Source organism: Oncorhynchus kisutch, linkage group LG17, assembly GCF_002021735.2.
Source record: "Oncorhynchus kisutch isolate 150728-3 linkage group LG17, Okis_V2, whole genome shotgun sequence".
NCBI classification, from domain to species: Eukaryota; Metazoa; Chordata; class Actinopteri; order Salmoniformes; family Salmonidae; genus Oncorhynchus; species Oncorhynchus kisutch.
The window spans coordinates 13,743,124-13,758,235 of NC_034190.2; the positions used below are offsets into that span (position 1 = coordinate 13,743,124).

Genomic DNA, 15,112 nt, shown 5'->3' on the forward strand with positions numbered 1-15,112 from the left:
GAAGTAGTGGTGGTTTACTTAGAAAATAGTTTGGCGCTGTGTGCATCCCTGGCTACGCCCTGCGAGAAGAGTAGCTTTCCATACCCAAATGCTCCAGTGAGATGTTCCAGTTTAAATGAGTTAGCCTGCTAAAACATATGTTATGACAGTAACGCCTCTGGTTTTGTGGTATCTAGAATTGTGTAGCTACACGGTATGTGAATCACGACCGCTCAGTCTTGTCAATTAGCATAGCAGAAGATTTCCCCCTCGCACGGGAATGCACTGAATGTAGGCCCCAACTGCTGAAACACAAATGACTCAATAAGGTGTAGTGAAATCCCAGCTAACACAGAATGTTCCTGCGACTTTCCCTTATACGTATATTCTCTAACTTCTTTTTTTAATTTAATTTTTAATTTTTTACATATAACGCTGCCACAATGTTCTGGGAACCAACATTTGTTAGCTGGGATATATCTGCCTGTCTGACAACCTGTGATCTGTTCTGTCTGGGACAATTGTATAATAACAATTGTAAATGTCAAACAGGTGGTCGTGTTAAATGCTGTGAAAAGGAGAGATTGTGGTGAAATGTTAGATGTCTTATGAAACGGCTGAGCTCATTTGCCCTTTTCACCTGCCTGCCTCTTTCTTTCTCTCCCTTCCACCATCTCTCTCTTTCGCTCTCTTTCTCTCCATCACTTTCTCCACCTCTCTCTCTCTTTCTCTCTGGTCTCTGTGGCCTTGACAGCTCAGATACTCAGAGAGCCAGATGAGTTAGTTTTGAATCTGATCCCAGGTAAAAATCTGCTAGAAAACAGACTACTACAATATTTGGCTTTGTGGTAGAGATGAGTAGGGACTCGAGGGAGTTGGGGCCTCACTAACCCTAGGGTGGGTTAAACATATGCTGTGTGTCAGACTTCACACACTGACACTGGCCAACTAAGATGTCAGCCCCTGACACTTGTAATGGGTGCAGTGAAGTAGCTGTAAGCACCAGACCTGGGTTCAGTAGCATTTGTCTTCTTCAAATACTGTATCTGCTCTGGATTGAGCTTGGTACAATGGAACCAAAGGAATAGTCCCGAAAGTGCAAACCCCACCACGATAACATTCCAGGTAGATGATCAAATGCTCAAAGTATTTTTGTAAAGATTTCAAATACCATTTGAACCCAGGTCTGGTCAAACTTCACTGAGACTTCCCAACTAAGACGGCAGTCCCAACGCTTAGTTCAATGAGGCTGTAATGTTAAGATCCTGTCAGGTTTTGGCTCATTCTCCCACCACCGTGCGAGTTGTTCTTATAGTCTATGGCATCAGTGAGACAATAGGGCAGCCAGAGGTGGAAGTGAGAGCTTGCCTATGTCCCAAATGACACCCTATTCTCTATCTAGTGCATTCCTCCTTACTGATGGGCCCTTGTCAAAAGTAGCGCACTACATAGAGAATAGGATGCCGTTTGGGACGAAACCCTTGTGGTATTGGGTAATGGAACATGGCTCCCTCTGCTCAGAGCTCTGACTAGACTATGTTGACCCCACACCAGGGTAATGTTCAGTAGGCAAACACTGTGGAATGTTCCAGATAGAAATGACATAAATAGAGCTGCCGTGATTCCTTATTGTACATGTTAGAGGCATGTTTTATTCTAAATAAAGTATTTTCTATCTGAACGTTCCCTACTGTTTTGCCCTGCTGAATGCTGACCAGTACATGTATTAGTACAGTATAGCTGTGTGACACAATGATTTTCAGGTTGAGGTAACTTCCTGTGAGCAAGTCGTGTAAGCTGTTTCTCCAACGGTTGTCTCGTCTTTTAATTTTTCAGCTTTTTTTCAACCTTCTATTTTGCTACAGACCTGTTTCCTCTTCTCTAGACAAACGCCTACTTCCTCCTTCTGTTAACCTCTCTCTCTTTTGCTTTTTTCTGTCTCTGTGCCCAAGGAGAGGCACTGTGAAGTGTAGTTTAAAACCCTTGCTCTTGTGACTGCTGAACATCGAAGGATGCTTATTGTATTTGTGGCTAGCTAGTGTTAGTGGGGATTTTGTTTAGTTTTGATTTGTTGTGGATTTGAAACAAGACTTATTGGAGGGTGGACCCGCGGGTTGAACTCGCTACCTGCTTGTCGTCAAGGTTTCCGGGTGAGTCCCTGGTCTTCTCTTCTTGTTGTGTACTCACTACTCAGGCTGGAGTAGGGTGCGTTGGGCCGAAGGGTAGGGCTCTCATTTTAGGGCCGCCCTCCCCACCCCCTGTGCCCTCTAACCCCCCGGGCACTGACCCTATTCAGACTACAGTATTATAATTATTATAAATCACGATACCAGGACAGCCATTTTGAGTGTACCCATGAGTTTACCAGTTTTGTTATCCCCTGACAGGTCAGCTATGAAATAGATTGTTTAGACAACTACATAACAGACAGAAATCGAAATAAAAGCATTGGCTGTGCAGCTCATTAGATATGGATTTGGCTGTTATAGTTGTTTAGTCACACCTCTGGATTGACGCAGACGTTTTCTATGACTCATTTATTTTATTCAGGATGGTGACAATGAAATGTATATTGTTGCTGACTCACTTTGTTATTGGTGAACCCCTTTTGGTTTCACCGCCTGGGTTCACTGTTTTCATGACACTACCCCCCCCCCCCCATACCCCCCATACCTGTAAGACCTTGGCTGCATTCCAAATGGCACCCTATTCCCTACCAAATTGCACCCTATTCTCTACATGGTGCACTACCTTTGACCAGAGCCGTATGGGCACTATAGAGGGAATAGGGTGATATTTGGGATGCAAATATCACCCTGCAGCATGCATGGCTCCATGTCACACATCTACGCTGCTTCCAGGAGTGTACAGTTCATACATACATACATACATACATACATACATACATACATACATACATACATACATACATACATACATACATACATACATACATACATACATACATACATACATACATACATACATACATACATACATACACAATGTTAGTCTATTTAACCAACACAAGTTGAGTTAATACCGTGCTGTTAATTGCAGTGAGAGCTGTTGTCGGCCCTTTGGCACAGAGTACTGACAGGATATCCTGCTTGCTGCACTAGAAACAAGGGCATGTTTGTGAAACAAAGTGGCCTGTTGAGAAAGAGACAGTTACAAGTAGCAACCTGCTGAGACCGACGTAGTAGTAGTAGTAGTAGTAGTAGTAGTAGTAGTAGTAGTAGTAGTAGTAGTAGTAGTAGTCTGCTGAGACAGTAGTAGTAGTAGTCTGCTGAGACAGTAGTAGTAGTAGTAGTAGTAGTCTGCTGAGACAGTAGTAGTAGTAGTAGTAGTCTGCTGAGACAGTAGTAGTAGTAGTAGTCTGCTGAGACAGTAGTAGTAGTCTGCTGAGACAGTAGTAGTAGTAGTCTGCTGAGACAGTAGTAGTAGTCTGCTGAGACAGTAGTAGTAGTAGTAGTCTGCTGAGACAGTAGTAGTAGTAGTAGTCTGCTGAGACAGTAGTAGTAGTAGTAGTCTGCTGAGACAGTAGTAGTAGTAGTAGCCTGCTGAGACAGTAGTAGTAGTAGTAGTCTGCTGAGACAGTAGTAGTAGTCTGCTGAGACAGTAGTAGTAGTAGTAGTCTGCTGAGACAGTAGTAGTAGTAGTAGTCTGCTGAGACAGTAGTAGTAGTAGTCTGCTGAGACAGTAGTAGTAGTAGTCTGCTGAGACAGTAGTAGTAGTAGTAGTCTGCTGAGACAGTAGTAGTAGTAGTAGCCTGCTGAGACAGTAGTAGTAGTAGTAGTAGTAACCTGCTCAGACAGTAGTAGTAGTAGTAGTAGTAGTCTGCTGAGACAGTAGTAGTAGTAGTAGTAGTAGTAGTAGTAGTAGTCTGCTGAGACAGTAGTAGTAACCTGCTTAGACAGTAGTAGTAGTAACCTGCTCAGACAGTAGTAGTAGTAGTCTGCTGAGGTAGTAGTAGTAGTAGTAGTAGTAGTCTGCTGAGACAGTAGTAGTAGTAACCTGCTTAGACAGTAGTAGTACTAACCTGCTGAGACAGTAGTAGTAGTAACCTGCTGAGACAGTAGTAGTAGTAGTAACCTGCTGAGACAGTAGTAGTAGTAGTAGTCTGCTGAGACAGTAGTAGTAGTAGTAGTAGTAGTAGTCTGCTGAGACAGTAGTAGTAGTAGTAGTAGTAGTAGTCTGCTGAGACAGTAGTAGTAGTAGTAGTAGTAGTCTGCTGAGACAGTAGTAGTAGTAGTAACCTGCTCAGACAGTAGTAGTAGTAGTAGTAGTAGTAGTAGTAACCTGCTTAGACAGTAGTAGTAGTAACCTGCTCAGACAGTAGTAGTAGTAGTAGTAACCTGCTTAGACAGTAGTAGTAGTAGTAGTAGTAACCTGCTTAGACAGTAGTAGTAGTAACCTGCTCAGACAGTAGTAGTAGTAGTAACCTGCTCAGACAGTAGTAGTAGTAGTAGTAACCTGCTCAGACAGTAGTAGTAGTAGTAACCTGCTTAGACAGTAGTAGTAGTAACCTGCTCAGACAGTAGTAGTAATAGTAGTAGTAGTAGTAGTAGTAACCTGCGGAGACAGTAGTAGTAGTAACCTGCGGAGACAGTAGTAGTAGTAGTAACCTGCTGAGACAGTAGTAGTAGTAGTAGTAGTAGTAACCTGCTGAGACAGTAGTAGTAGTAGTAACCTGCTGAAGTAGTAGTAGTAGTAGTAGTAGTAGTAGTAACCTGCTGAGGTAGTAGTAGTAGTAGTAGTAGTAACCTGCTGAGGTAGTAGTAGTAGTAGTAGTAGTAACCTGCTGAGGTAGTGGTAGTAGTAGTAGTAGTAGTAGTAACCTGCTGAGGTAGTAGTAGTAGTCTGCTGAGACAGTAGTAGTAGTAGTAACCTGCTCAGACAGTAGTAGTAACCTGCTTAGACAGTAGTAGTAGTAGTAGTAACCTGCTCAGACAGTAGTAGTAGTAGTAACCTGCTTAGACAGTAGTAGTAGTAACCTGCTCAGACAGTAGTAGTAGTAGTAACCTGCTCAGACAGTAGTAGTAACCTGCTGAGACAGTAGTAGTAGTAACCTGCGGAGACAGTAGTAGTAGTAACCTGCTGAGACAGTAGTAGTAGTAGCCTGCTGAGACAGTAGGAGTAGTAGTAGTAACCTGCTCAGACAGTAGTAGTAGTAGTAGTAGTAGTAGTAACCTGCTCAGACAGTAGTAGTAGTAGTAGTAGTCTGCTGAGACAGTAGTAGTAACCTGCTTAGACAGTAGTAGTAGTAACCTGCTCAGACAGTAGTAGTAGTAGTCTGCTGAGGTAGTAGTAGTAGTAGTAGTAGTAGTAGTAGCCTGCGGAGACAGTAGTAGTAGTAACCTGCTGAGACAGTAGTAGTAGTAACCTGATGAGACAGTAGTAGTAGTAACCTGCTGAGACAGTAGTAGTAGTAGTAACCTGCTGAGACAGTAGTAGTAGTAGTAACCTGCTGAGACAGTAGTAGTAGTAGTAACCTGCTGAGACAGTAGTAGTAGTAGTAGTAGTAGTAGTCTGCTGAGACAGTAGTAGTAGTAGTAGTAGTAGTAGTAGTAGTAGTAGTCTGCTGAGACAGTAGTAGTAGTAGTAGTAGTAGTCTGCTGAGACAGTAGTAGTAGTAGTAGTAGTAGTAACCTGCTCAGACAGTAGTAGTAGTAACCTGCTCAGACAGTAGTAGTAGTAGTAGTAGTAGTAACCTGCTTAGACAGTAGTAGTAGTAACCTGCTTAGACAGTAGTAGTAGTAACCTGCTCAGACAGTAGTAGGAGTAGTAACCTGCTTAGACAGTAGTAGTAGTAGTAACCTGCTTAGACAGTAGTAGTAGTAACCTGCTCAGACAGTAGTAGTAGTAGTAGTAGTAGTAACCTGCTCAGACAGTAGTAGTAGTAGTAACCTGCTCAGACAGTAGTAGTAGTAGTAGTAGTAGTAACCTGCTTAGACAGTAGTAGTAGTAACCTGCTCAGACAGTAGTAGTAATAGTAGTGGTAGTAGTAGTAGTAACCTGCGGAGACAGTAGTAGTAGTAACCTGCGGAGACAGTAGTAGTAGTAACCTGCGGAGACAGTAGTAGTAGTAACCTGCTGAGACAGTAGTAGTAGTAGTAACCTGCTGAGGTGGTAGTAGTAGTAGTAGTAGTAACCTGCTGAGGTAGTAGTAGTAGTAGTAGTAGTAACCTGCTGAGGTGGTAGTAGTAGTAGTAGTAACCTGCTGAGGTAGTAGTAGTAGTCTGCTGAGACAGTAGTAGTAGTAGTAGTAGTAGTAGTAACCTGCTCAGACAGTAGTAGTAACCTGCTTAGACAGTAGTAGTAGTAGTAACCTGCTCAGACAGTAGTAGTAGTAGTAACCTGCTTAGACAGTAGTAGTAGTAGTAGTAACCTGCTCAGACAGTAGTAGTAGTAGTAACCTGCTCAGACAGTAGTAGTAGTAACCTGCGGAGACAGTAGTAGTAGTAACCTGCGGAGACAGTAGTAGTAGTAACCTGCTGAGACAGTAGTAGTAGTAGTAGTAGTAACCTGCTGAGGTGGTAGTAGTAGTAGTAACCTGCTGAGGTAGTAGTAGTAGTAGTAGTAGTAGTAGTAGTAGTAGTAACCTGCTGAGGTAGTAGTAGTAGTAGTAGTAGTAGTAGTAGTAGTAGTAGTAGTAGTAGTAGTAGTAACCTGCTGAGGTAGTAGTAGTAACCTGCTGAGGTAGTAGTAGTAACCTGCTGAGGTAGTAGTAGTAGTAACCTGCTGTGGTAGTAGTAGTGGTAGTAGTAGTAACCTGCTGAGGTAGTAGTAGTAACCTGCTGAGGTGGTAGTAGTAGTAGTAGTAGTAGTAACCTGCTGAGGTGGTAGTAGTAGTAACCTGCTGAGGTAGTAGTAGTAGTAGTAGTAGTAGTAGTAGTAACCTGCTGAGGTAGTAGTAGTAGTAGTAGTAGTAGTAGTAGTAGTAGTAGTAGTAGTAGTAGTAGTAGTAGTAGTAACCTGCTGAGGTAGTAATAGTAGTAACCTGCTGAGGTAGTAGTAACCTGCTGAGGTAGTAGTAGTAGTAGTAGTAGTAGTAGTAACCTGCTGAGGTGGTAGTAGTAGTAACCTGCTGAGGTAGTAGTACTAGTAGTAGTAGTAACCTGCTGAGGTAGTAGTAGTAGTAGTAACCTGCTGAGGTAGTAGTAGTAGTAACCTGCTGAGGTAGTAGTAGTAGTAGTAGTAACCTGCTGATGTAGTAGTAGTAGTAACCTGCTGAGGTGGTAGTAGTAGTAGTAACCTGCTGAGGTGGTAGTAGTAGTAGTAGTAGTAGTAGTAGTAGTAGTAACCTGCTGAGGTAGTTGTACTAGTAGTAACCTGCTGAGGTAGTAGTAGTAGTAGTAGTAGTAGTAGTAACCTGCTGAGGTAGTAGTAGTAGTAGTAGTAGTAGTAGTAGTAGTAACCTGCTGAGGTAGTAGTAACCTGCTGAGGTAGTAGTAGTAACCTGCTGAGGTAGTAGTAGTAGTAGTAGTAGTAACCTGCTGAGGTAGTACTAGTAGTAACCTGCTGAGGTAGTAGTAACCTGCTGAGGTAGTAGTAACCTGCTGAGGTAGTAGTAACCTGCTGATGTACTAGTAGTAACCTGCTGAGGTGGTAGTAGTAGTAGTAACCTGCTCAGACAGTAGTAACCTGCTTAGACAGTAGTAGTAGTAGTAACCTGCTCAGACAGTAGTAGTAGTAGTAGTAACCTGCTTAGACAGTAGTAGTAGTAGTAGTAGTAGTAGTAGTAACCTGCTCAGACAGTAGTAGTAGTAGTAACCTGCTCAGACAGTAGTAGTAACCTGCTGAGACAGTAGTAGTAGTAACCTGCGGAGACAGTAGTAGTAGTAACCTGCTGAGGTGGTAGTAGTAACCTGCTGAGGTAGTAGTAGTAATAGTAGTAGTGGTAGTAGTAACCTGCTGAGGTAGTAGTAGTAGTAGTAGTAGTAGTAACCTGCTGAGGTAGTAGTAACCTGCTGAGGTAGTAGTAGTAACCTGCTGAGGTAGTAGTAGTAGTAACCTGCTGTGGTAGTAGTAGTGGTAGTAGTAGTAACCTGCTGAGGTAGTAGTAGTAGTGGTAGTAGTAGTAACCTGCTGAGGTAGTAGTAGTAGTAACCTGCTGAGGTGGTAGTAGTAGTAGTAGTAGTAGTAACCTGCTGAGGTGGTAGTAGTAGTAACCTGCTGAGGTAGTAGTAGTAGTAGTAGTAGTAGTAGTAGTAGTAGTAACCTGCTGAGGTAGTAGTAGTAGTAGTAGTAGTAGTAGTAGTAGTAGTAGTAGTAGTAGTAACCTGCTGAGGTAGTAGTAACCTGCTGAGGTAGTAATAGTAGTAACCTGCTGAGGTAGTAGTCACCTGCTGAGGTAGTAGTAGTAGTAGTAGTAGTAGTAACCTGCTGAGGTAGTAGTAGTAGTAACCTGCTGAGGTAGTAGTAGTAGTAGTAACCTGCTGATGTAGTAGTAGTAGTAGTAGTAACCTGCTGAGGTAGTAGTAGTAGTAACCTGCTGAGGTGGTAGTAGTAGTAGTAGTAGTAGTAGTAGTAACCTGCTGAGGTAGTAGTACTAGTAGTAACCTGCTGAGGTAGTAGTAGTAGTAGTAGTAGTAGTAACCTGCTGAGGTAGTAGTAGTAGTAGTAGTAGTAGTAGTAGTAGTAGTAGTAGTAGTAGTAGTAACCCGCTGAGGTAGTAGTAACCTGCTGAGGTAGTAGTAGTAGTAGTAACCTGCTGAGGTAGTAGTAGTAGTAGTAGTAGTAGTAGTAGTAGTAGTAGTAACCTGCTGAGGTAGTAGTAGTAGTAACCTGCTGAGGTAGTAGTAGTAGTAACCTGCTGAGGTAGTACTAGTAGTAACCTGCTGAGGTAGTAGTAACCTGCTGAGGTAGTAGTAACCTGCTGAGGTAGTAGTAGTAGTAGTAGTAACCTGCTGAGGTAGTACTAGTAGTAACCTGCTGAGGTAGTAGTAGTAGTAGTAGTAGTAGTAGTAGTAGTAACCTGCTGAGGTAGTAGTAACCTGCTGAGGTAGTAGTAGTAGTAACCTGCTGAGGTAGTAGTAGTAGTAACCTGCTGAGGTAGTAGTAACCTGCTGAGGTAGTAGTACTAGTAGTAACCTGCTGAGGTAGTAGTAACCTGCTGAGGTAGTAGTAACCTGCTGAGGTAGTAGTAGTAGTAACCTGCTGAGGTAGTAGTAGTAGTAGTAGTAACCTGCTGAGGTAGTAGTAGTAGTAGTAGCCTGCTGAGGTAGTAGTAGTAGTAGTAGTAGTAGTAGTAACCTGCTGAGGTAGTAGTCTGCTGATTTAGTAGTAGTAGTCTGCTCAGACAGTAGTAGTAGTAGTCTGCTGAGACAGTAGTAGTAACCTGCTGAGACAGTAGTAGTAACCTGCTGAGACAGTAGTAGTAGTAGTAGTAGTACATTTGCAACCTGCAGAGACAGTCAGTCAGTAGTAGTACTGTAGTAGCCTGCTGAGACACAGTTTGTAGTAGTAGTACTGTAGTAGCCTGCTGAGACGATGACAGGTGGTAGTAGTGTAGTAGCCTGCTGAGAAAGAGACAGCCAGTAGTAGTACTGTAGTAACCTGATTACACAGTCAGTAGTAGTAGTAGTAGTAGTAGTAGTACTGTAGTAGCCTGCTGAGACAGACAGGTAGTAGTACTGTAGTAACCTACTCAAATCAAATTCAAATCAAATCAAATTTATTTATATAGCCCTTCGTACATCAGCTGATATCTCAAAGTGCTGTACAGAAACCCAGCCTAAAACCCCAAACAGCAAGCAATGCAGGTGTAGAAGCACGGTGGCTGGGAAAAACTCCCTAGAAAGGCCAAAACCTAGGAAGAAACCTAGAGAGGAACCAGGCTATGTGGGGTGGCCAGTCCTCTTCTGGCTGTGCCGGGTGGAGATTATAACAGAACATGGCCAAGATGTTCAAATGTTCATAAATGACCAGCATGGTCGAATAATAATAGTAGTAGTAGTAGTAGTAACCTGCTGAGGTGGTAGTAGTAGTAGTAACCTGCTGAGGTAGTAGTAGTAGTAGTAGTAGAACAGTTTAAACTGGAGCAGCAGCACGGTCAGGTGGACTGGGGACAGCAAGGAGTCATCATGTCAGGTAGTCCTGGGGCATGGTCCTAGGGCTCAGGTCCTCCGAGAGAGAGAAAGAAAGAGAGAAGGAGAGAATTAGACAACGCACACTTAGATTCACACAGGACACCGGATAGGACAGGAGAAGTACTCCAGATATAACAAACTGACCCTAGCCCCCCGACACATAAACTACTGCAGCATAAATACTGGAGGCTGAGACAGTAGTAGTAGTAGTACTGAGTCACACAGTCAGTAGTTGTTCTGTAGTAGCCTGCTGAGACACAGGTGGTAGTAGTAACCTGTTGAGATAGACAGTAGTAGTGTAGTAGCCTGCTGAAACAGACTAGTAGTAGTACTGTAGTAACCTGATTAGACAGTCAGTAGTAGTATTGTAGTAGCCTGCTGAGACAGACAGTTAGTTAGTAGTACTGTAGTAGCCTGCTGAGTCACACAGTCAGTAGTTGTTCTGTAGTAGCCTGCTGAGACACAGGTGGTAGTGGTAGTAGTAACCTGTTGAGACACAGTAGTAGTGTAGTAGCCTGCTGAGACACAGTAATAGTGTAGTAGCCTGCTGAGACACAGTAGTAGTGTAGTAGCCTGCTGAGACAGACAGTAGTAGTGTAGTAGCCTGCTGAGACAGACAGTAGTAGCCTGCTGAGACAGATAGTAGTAGTAGTAGTAGTAGTGTAGTAGCCTGCTTAGGCAGGTAGTAGTAGTAGCCTGCTTAGATAGTTAGTGTAGTAGCCTGCTGAGACACAGGTGGTAGTAGTAACCTGTTGAGACACAGTCAGTAGTAGTACTGTAGTAGCCTGCTGAGACAGACAGTAGTAGTAGTAGTAGTAGTGGTAGTGTAGTAGTTTGCTGAGACAGACAGTAGTAGCCTGCTGAGACAGACAGTAGTAGTGTAGTAGCCTGCTGAGACAGATAGTAGTAGTAGTAGTAATGTAGTAGCCTGCTGAGACAGACAGTAGTAGTGTAGTAGCCTGCTGAGACACAGTAGTAGTTAGTAGTGTAGTAGCCTGCTGAGACACAGTAGTAGTGTAGTAGCCTGCTGAGACAGACAGTAGTAGTAGTAGTAGTAGTGTAGTAGCCTGTTGAGACAGACAGTAGTAGTGTAGTAGCCTGCTGAGACAGACAGTAGTAGTAGTAGTAGTAGTAGTAGTAGTAGTAGTAATGTATTAGCCTGCTTAGATAGGTAGTGGTGGTAGTAGTAGTAACCTGCTTAGATAGTTAGTGCAGTAGTTTGCTGAGACAGACAGTAGTAGTAATGTAGTAGCCTGCTTAGGCAGGTAGTAGTAGTAGCCTGCTTAGATAGTTAGTGTAGTAGCCTGCTGAGACACAGGTGGTAGTAGTAACCTGTTGAGACACAGTCAGTAGTAGTACTGTAGTAGCCTGCTGAGACAGAGACAGTTAATTAGTAGCCTGCTGAGACAGACAGTAGTAGTGTAGTAGCCTGCTGAGACAATGACAGGCAGTAGTAGTAGTAGTAGTAGTAGTAGTACTGTAGTAGCCTGCTTAGACAGTAGTAGTAGTAGTAGTAGTAGTAGAAGTACTATAGTTAGACAGTAGTAGTGTATTATCCTGCTTAGACGGTAATGGTAATAGTGTAGTATCCTGCTGAGATAGGTAGTAGTAGTGTAGTTGCCTGCTTAGACAGTCATAGTAGTGTAATTGCCTGCTTAGACAGTTAGTAGTAGTTTAGTAGCCTGCTGAGACACAGGTATTAGTAGTTAGTAGTAGTAGTAGTAGCATTGCTTGCTGTTTGGGGTTTTAGGCTGGGTTTCTGTACTACACTTTGACATCAGCTGAGGCAGAGTTCCTGTGTCTGTGTTCTTTTCCCCATCTTAATCTTTTCTTTTTATTGGCCATTCTGAGATATCGCTTTGTCTTTGCAACTCTGCCTAGAAGGCTACCATCCCGGAGTCACCTTTTCACTGTTGACATTGAGACTGGTGTTTTGCGGTTACTATTTAATGAAGCTGCCAGTTGAGGACTTGTGAGGCGTCTGTTTCTCAAGCTAGACTCTCTAATGTACTTGTGCTCTTGCTCAGTTGTGCACTGGGGCCTCCTACTCCTCTTTCTATTCTGGTCAGAGCCAGTTTGCACTGTTCTGTGAAGGGAGTACGAGATCTTCAGTTTCTTAGGCTGACGGGTTTCAGAGGAAAGTTCTTTGTTTCTGGCCATTTTGAGCCTGTAATCGAACCCACAAATGCTGATGCTCCAGATACTGAACTAGTCTAAAGAATGCCAGTTTTATTGCTTCTTAAATCAGGGCAACAGTTTTCGGCTATGCTAGCATAATTGCAAAAGGGTTTTCTAATGATTAATTGGCCTTTTTAAAATGATAAACTTGGATTAGCTAACACAACGTGCCATTGGAACACAGGAGTGATGGTTGCTGATAATGGGCCTCTGTACGCCTATGTAGATATTCCATTTAAAATCTGCCGTTTCCAGTTACAATAGTAATTTACAACATTAACAATGTCTACACTGTATTTCAGATAAATTTTATGTTATTTTAATGGACAAAAAATGTGATTTTCTTTCAAAACAAGGACATTTCTAAGTGACCCTGTAAAGCTCGTCCTCCTCTTCTGAGGAGGAGTAGTAGGAAGGATCGGAGGACCAATGCGCAGCGTGGTACATGTTCATGATGATCTTAAATAAACTCAGAACACTAAAACAAAAATAACGAGAATGGCACGAAACGAAACAGTCATTTCTGGTGACCTACACAAAGACAGAAAACAATCACCCACGAAACACAGGTGGGAAAAGGCTACCTAAGTATGATTCTAAATCAGAGACAACTAACGACACCTGCCTCTGATTGAGAACCATACCAGGCCAAACGTAAAACACAGCATTAGAAAAACAAACATAGACAGCATACCCCAACTCACTCCCTGACCAACCTAAAGCAAAGACATAACAAAATAACTAAGGTCAGAACGTGACAGACCCCAAACTTTTGAACGGTAGTGTACATATGAGATGAGTAATCCGAGATATGTAAACCTTCTTAAAGTGGCATCATTAAAGTGTCTAGTTCCATTGATTAAATTGGCCAATGATATCAAGTCTGTAGGTAGGCAGCCACCTGTCTGTGCTAGTGATGGCTGTTTAATAGTCTGATGGCCTTGAGATTGAAAAACAGCTTCTATCTCTGTCCCAGCTTTGATGCACCTGTACTGACCTCCCCTTCTGGATGATAGCGTGGAGAACAGGTAGTGGTTTGTGTGGTTATTGTCCTTGATCATCTTTTTTGCCTTCCTGTGACATCAGGTGGTGTAGGTGTCCTGGAGGGCAGGTAGTTTGCGCCCAGTGACGCGTTGTGCACACCACCCTATGGAGAGCCCTGTGGTTGTGGGTGGTGCAGTTGCCGTACCAGGCGGTGATACAGCCCGACAGGATGCTCTCAATTGTGCACCTGTAAAAGTTAGTGAGGGTTTTAGGTGACAAGCCACATTTCTTCAGCCCCCTGAGCTTGAAGAGGCGCTGTTGCGCCTTCTTCACCATATTGTCTGTGTGCGTTGACCATTTCAGTTTGTCGGTGATATGTGCACTGAGGAACTTAACTTTTCACCTTCTCCACTGCTGTCCTGTTTGTGTGTGTGTGTGTGTGTGCCTGTCTGTCATTGCCAACTGTCTTTAGCAAACTGGGTGTGACTGAAAGAGATGCTCTTTGAGAGAGGGAATGAGTAATGTTTTATTAATTGATGATTTCTCCACATGATTTCTCACAATGATGTTCAACTTGTAATGTGCTGCCTGTCACTCACAACATGTCCTGTTCCCTTTTGTTGCAGCTCTGCCATGTTTCCTTCCAGTGCCCTCCTCTCTGTCTGTTTCTCTTCCTCCTTTCATTATTCATTGTTTTGTTTACCACCCAGGGGGAACTCTGATAGGGGTATGTGGGCACAGTTTCACAGGGCAAAGACAATAAATCTAACTTTCAATGAGCACTTACGAGGGATTTTCCTGTGGGTGCTTCTGTGTGAATTAAAACGACAGTACTTAGGCCAACTGTGTGTGTTTGTGTGAGACACTCCCTCATGTAACAGGACACTGAAAGCATGGCTAGAGTGTGACCGTGTGTGAACTGGCTTGAAGCAGGTGTTTCAGTGTGTCTCTTACGGTTTGTGATGGTGTCATAATTGTAGCGGGTGTTTCATCATGTGTGTGTCTGTGTCACTCCATCTCTCTGTGTGTGTTTCCGTCTCGTAGGCGATGATAACTCACTGTACCTGTCTCTGTGTCACTCCATCTCTCTGTGTGTGTTTCCGTCTCGTAGGTGATGATAACTCACTGTGCCTGTCTGTGTCACTCCATCTCTCTGTGGCCTTTGTTTCTTACACAGATAAAGGTTCCTGGCTCCTTTGTAAGCTGTCTGTAGCACGGTGTCACACCCTGGCCCCTTGGTGAGCCACAGTCCTTTGTGGAGGTGTCAGATGGAGCGCTGGGGTTTAGGCTCTTTTGAAATCTATACAAGGTGTCAGCCCACAGTACCCCCCCCCCCCCCCCCCAGCTGTTTAGGAAAGTTGAAGAGGTTTATACACTACTGTTCAAAAGTTTGGGGTCACTTAGAAATGTCCTTGTTTTTAGAAGAAAAGCACTTTTTTTTGTCCATTTTTAAAATCAAATTGATCAGAATTACAGTATAGACATTTTTTATGTTGTAGCTGGAAATGGCAGATTTAAAAAAAAAATGAATATCTACATAGGTGTACAGAGACCCATTATCAGCAACCATCACTCCTGTGTTCCAATGGCACGTTGTGTTAGCTTATCCAAGTATATCATTTTAAAAGGCTAATTGAGCATTAGTAAACCCTTTTGAAATTATGTTAGCACAGTTGAAAACTGTTTAAAGAAGCAATACAACTGGCCTTCTTTAGACTAGTTCAGTATCTGGAGCATCAGCATTTGTGGGTTCAATTACAGGCTCAAAATGGCCAGAAACAAAGAACTCACCAGTCTCAATGTCAACAGTGAAGATGTGACTCCGGGATGCTGACCTTCTAGGCAGAGTTCCTCTGTCCAGTGTCTGTGTTCTTTTC

The 15,112-nt window shown here is 43.2% G+C and overlaps 1 protein-coding gene across 1 annotated transcript in view; it reads left to right on the plus strand.

Moving 5' to 3' along the window:
- The first annotated feature begins 1,867 nt into the window (after positions 1–1,867).
- LOC109907194 (engulfment and cell motility protein 1-like) overlaps positions 1,868–15,112 on the plus strand; it is a 119,046-nt gene continuing 105,801 nt past the window's right edge. The window contains exon 1 of the mRNA XM_031795143.1: positions 1,868–2,129. The gene's annotated coding sequence lies outside the window, so the exon portion shown is untranslated. The remainder of the gene's footprint in view (positions 2,130–15,112) is intronic.